Here is a 5,813-nt window from a genome sequence, read left to right on the forward strand (position 1 = left end):
TATATATAATTTTTTTTTTTTTTTAAGTACTTTTCTTTAGTACTGACTGTTTAGTTGCAAGTGATGCAATCGGATCTGTTTGTACAGACAGTGTAGGCTGCATCAGGTGTATCTACAGTACATCGGTTGCTATAGTGGTGATGTAACACCTGCACGATACCAAGAGACTTTTTCATACAGTACAACAAGTGAGAGTAGCTGTCAGTGTGGAAAGAGAGAATGGAAAACAGGAATATTTGCCTCTGCTCGTGTCCTTCATGACATCTCGCTGTGTTGCATGAGCCCACATACGCGAGGCATTTTATGCATTCATGCATAAACTGTATCCAATGTCACTGACACTTTCACTCAGTCACCTAATAGTCAATGCCACATATTTCACAACATGAGGAAAGAGTAGTGAAAATAACATCTGAAATGTTGCATGTTATGACCTGAATGACTAACTAAGCTCAGACTAAGACACAATGTGAACAAAAAATTTAATTAGACTTTAGACCAATAAGAACATTAAATGTGTGAACTTTTTAAATTAAAAAAACAACAACCAAACATGCACTACTGTTCAAAAGTTTGAGGTCAGTAAGAATTGTATTTATTTATTTATTTATTGTTTTAAGAAATTAATACATTAAATCAGCAAGCATGCATCAAATCAAACTACATAAAAATAGAAAAGTGTTGTTTTGAAAGATAAAACTTTACAATGTAACTGTTTTACAGTATTTTTAATCAAACAAATGCAGCTTTGGTGAGCTTAGGATACAACATTTAAAAAACATTCAAAACCTCATAATTCAGACTTTTTTTCTTGCAATTCTGAGAAAAGGACTGTGAGACATAAACTTGCAGTTATGGAGAAAAACAAGTCAGAATTCTGTGTTGTATCTCACAATTCTGACTTTGTTTCTCACAAATTCTGTCAGAAATTCTGTCATTCACAAAAAAGTCAGAATTGTGAGATACAAACAGAATTGTGAGATAAACCTCAGTGGCAGAAACAAGCTTCCATAAATATTTGATTTAGATATGCAAAAAAAAAATATATATATTCCGCCTGTCTGAACAAAGATACAAATAATTTATAGGAAGTTGCATTCAAAAACCCACTTTGCTCAGAAACATGAGGGGGCACATGCCCTTCAGTTTGAACTTGTGACCCTGTCTATGCTGTACAGTATATGACCAATTTACACTCCATACCAATCTTTTCAGTGCTGGACTGGAAGTCAATTTACCCAGTGGGCACAGAGTTTTTCCATCTCCAGCCAGACGTCCAAAACAAAGATGTGCTCCAGCTGCCCCTTTCCTCAGGCGCTGGATTGTCTGCTCTGAAACTCCTGAACTCACTAGTGCTGTGGAAAAGCTTGCAAACAAATCGGGAACATTTTACTGGGCGCTGACGTATTTTTATAAGGTCTTCACCAGAGATTCAGTTGTCATTGAGATGTTTTTGTCTTAACTGTGAAGTGAATTTATCATTTCTTAGAGGCATCAGTGGGGAAATGGCATCTATTTTGCTTTGTGTCTGTTCAATCTTCTTGCCATCATCTCAAATAGGTAACAAAAACAGCTTGAGAACGGTTGGCTATTAGTTAAATGTCACATTTGTTTACCCCAGGAAAGCAAGAATAACCTACAACAATTGTAAAAAAGAAATGAGTTCTTGTATTTTGAAGCATAATGGCATAACTTTCGCAGTTATCTTTGCAGAAAGTAAGTGGGCAATGGATTACTGTAAGCTGTTAAGTCTGCGCCTTTTTCAATTTCCCATTGCAATTTCAAAGAGTCCAAGGGAACAGAGGAAAAGAAAGAGTTTAGAGGGAAAGGTACAAGGAAAGTTTGGAGATATCCCACCGGGATTTATCTGTGGGGCTGGTAATACTCTGCGCAATGTGCCGCCGACCACATGGTGAGCGAGAGAGAACGAGATGTTGAAGCCATTGATTAAATGCTGCAAAGTGAAAGTAATTCTCTGAGCCCTGGGACCACACCACACTCTCTCCATTATTCATGGAGCTGTACTCTCTCTCTCTCCACCGTTCTCTCACCTTGTCGATGAAAGATGATGAATGGTGAGCTTACCGCAGTAGCCTGAATTTGTTCTGCTTTTATTCAGCAAAAACAGGCCTAAACACACTAGCATACAAACACATACGCTGGAGTGCTGCAGGGCAGCCTTCACCTGATGTAATCATTATGTCTCGCATTCTGCAACACTGTGTTTTACAAGTTTCTCGCTGTGCTGATATGAGGCCTGTTTAGTGGCCGGCCATGAATGCAGTCCTAGTCCTGATCAAGGAGGTCTGTAATACTGTGAGAAAGCTATCTGTTTGCATTCCGAATCATCTCAATTAGAAATACAATATATCTGTACTGTATTGGATATTGGTTGTTAATGTATGGGAATCAATCGAACACCATGAGGCCATTCTGTGTGGAGCTTGCATGTTCTCCCACAATCCAAAGACAAGGTCCTGCATGAATTGGAGACAGTAAATTGTTTGTAGGTGTGAGTGTGAATGTGTATGTGTATGTGTATGTCTCTGTGTGTTGGTTTTGTAATGCACTGGCCATCCGTCCATGTTTTTTTCCCATGCCTACAGCCTAAGATGCTGGGATAGGCTCCAGCATCCTTGGACAAGCTGTTTGGAGAACTGATGGATAGATGTATTAGTCAATATGGGATATTTTAATTGTGCATGATCACTTTCTCAATTTTTACTTTTAAACGATCTTGGTTGTCATATAATGCTCACTGTTTTTGAAAGATAATGATTTAAAAAGCTAAATTAATTTAATAACATTTAAATGTAATCTCAAAATGTAGCAATTAATTAAAAATTTGTCATTTTTTTTGCAGTTTTAGTTATTAATTTCGTTGTTTACTTCATGATTATTTATCATAGCATGTGGAAATAATAATAATCATCATTATTTCTATTACTATTGTTGTTTTTTGTATAAAAATGTTAGTTTAAAAATTATTTGTTTTATTTTATTTGTTTTTTTATTTAATCAAATGTTCCAGTATGGCGTTTAGGATTTTTCTGTCCCAGTTTAACTCCTTGAGCATAACCTAAAATCCACTGACCCACAATCCACAATTTAAGCTCAAGAGCACACTTTCTCTTTGCCTAGACTGTAGCTGGGTTAAAAAATGATTATAATGACACTGAATATATACTTTAGGTATTTGTGGCCTAATGGCTTTTGGCAATTGTCCATATACTGCTCCAGGTGTGTGTTCACGGTGTGTGTGTGTTCACTGCTGTGTGTGTGCACTTAGGATGGGTTAAACGCAGAGCACTAATTCCTAGTATGGTTAACCATACTTGGCCACATGTCACGTCACTTTCACTTCATATATATGATCATAGCAATCACAGACCATATTGAAGACCACTCTTGCTCTACATTTTAAACACACACTGAGATTTTGAGCGGTATTGAGTGGATTTCTTCCATGCCAGTGGACGTAGGGTTAAGGTTAAAAGCTTAAAAGAGTCTGTTCAGCCCATGCAGAGAGCAGAGATTCACCATCACTGATTATCCTCTCTGAATATAATCACAGCAGTGAGCTCTTACAGGAGACATGAGGAAACATGCTCTGTCCTTGCACCACCTGGCTTATGAATTCACAGCTCTCATTAAGTAACAATTTTAAGCTTTTAATCAGAGCTTTGGTGTTTCGCTTAGTGGTTGAAGACTTGGGATGATTAGTGAAAGGATGTAGGGTCAAAAGCCTGTAGAAGTTTTGCCCTTCAGAAAGACAGTATTTGTACACTTAAATTGCTTTGTTTCAAATCATGTAAGAATGTTAAAGACATGCAATAATGAATGAAACGTAAAAGCAAATATCTTGATAGTTTACTGGTGCAACAATGTACCACCATGAATGCAGGTTTTGTTAAATTGTCAGCTTTGAATAAGCAAAACAATATGTGACAACGGCTTTTTGCAATATATTTGTGAAAATGACCTTGTGTGTTGTTGTAGAGTGTAAAAAACAATTTCCCTGTCAGTCTTATAACACTATTTCCTTTCAAGTCAATATTGCATGAACATGAAATCACACTGTAGACATGCATCACATGCTCACACATGCAGATCCCCCTCTGGATCTGCAAATAAACTTGTTAGTACTGATCATTTTTGTGGCACATAGCAATTATATGACAGATGTCTGTTGAAGCATCGGCGTAAGAGAATGAACAAACATGCTCATACATTTGAATGCTTTGCATTCATTGTTGTTTTTGCATGCTGTCCTTCACTGTTCTCTTTCTCTCTGCGTGTGTGTGTGTGTGTGTGTGTGTGTGTGTGATGTCTTAATGAGGCACTAATGAGTCTTGTGTACTGTAATCAGCCATGTAAAATCTGTTCAATTACAAAGGAGATTTACATCACACTCCCAGAATAAAACATCCTGATGTAAATGGGAAGACAGATTGTGAAAGACAGATATAGCTTGAGAGAGAAAATCTGTTTATTATCTGTGTCTGTTACCCTTTACAAGTCTATTTCCTTAGCCTTTTTACTTATGCTGGTTATTTGTTTGAATATACAGTGCAGTCCAAAAGTCTGAGATATCTTTGAAACAACTGGGATTTTTTTCCCCCATTTAAGTCTTTAAATTAATTAAAGGATTTTAGACATTTTTAATCAAAAATGTTATTGCATAAAATTAATACAAATATTTAAGATTCTGCTCTAGGTCACTAATGAAATATGCAAATTGTTATTTGTATGACATTCTTTCATGCATTGAGCACACACACACACAAAGAACTTTTGATGAGGACTGAGTCTTCTAAGCTACAAAATTACAAAATAAATAAATAAAAATCACCATACAAGCATCATGAAAGTGGTCCATAAAACTCATAAGTCTTTTGGAACAATATAATATTTGTGTGACCAAAATTTCTCAGATTCAATTGAAACTGATTCAATGATTCAGTCCAAGCTCATTATAGATAGTTTAACAGCGTATAATGACTTAAAGGATTAGTTCACTTAGAGAATAAACATTTCCTGATAATTTACTCACTCATCCAAGATGTTAGCTAGATAAGACCCTTATTCCTCGGCTGGGATCGTGTAGAGCCCTTTAAAGCTGCATTGAAACTGCAATTTTGATGTTCAACCTGTTGGCCGCCATTGAAGTCTACTATATGGAGAAAAAATCAGGGAATGTTTTCCTCAAAAATGAAAAGAATGTCATGAATATCTTGGATGACATGGGGGTGAGTAACTTATCAGGAAATGTTTATTCTGGAAGTGAACTAATCCTTTAATAGCTTCAGATTGTAGTGCTCAAGTCATATGGACTATTTTTTTGAAACTTTTGTGGTGTTTTTGTGGAAGCATGATGAACTAATTGTGAAATTTATTAGCAATTTCTGACTGAAATTTGTTTCTACACTATTTTTTTCAGTGTGTATTTGTATTTTTGTATTTATGTGACGTTCTAGTCTATTACTTAAATATTTTTTGTTCAGGGCTGTGGAGTCAAGTACACACAGTTAAAGCAGTGCACGCAAAAGAGCTGCTTCACATGAAAATGCGATCGGTGGGGTCAGCCTCTCCCACGGTGGGCGGCATGTCTACTGGAGCCCGAGCACTAATGATCTCTCTCTCTTACCTTCTTTAACGCCTTTGAAGTGGCTCTCTGAAGATGAAGGCACTCACTCTCGCCTTTCCTCTCTCTTTTCCTCCTTTTTTTATCATCTCGTCTGTTTGCCTGAGATGAGAGAATGTCCTTGCCGTCACCTGGGAGAAGAGGGAGAGAGTATTCCACACCCCCTCAC

The sequence above is a fragment of the Sinocyclocheilus anshuiensis genome, unplaced genomic scaffold, assembly GCF_001515605.1.
Source record: "Sinocyclocheilus anshuiensis isolate Anshui unplaced genomic scaffold, SAMN03320099.WGS_v1.1 scaffold195, whole genome shotgun sequence".
In the NCBI taxonomy this organism is placed as follows: Eukaryota; Metazoa; Chordata; class Actinopteri; order Cypriniformes; family Cyprinidae; genus Sinocyclocheilus; species Sinocyclocheilus anshuiensis.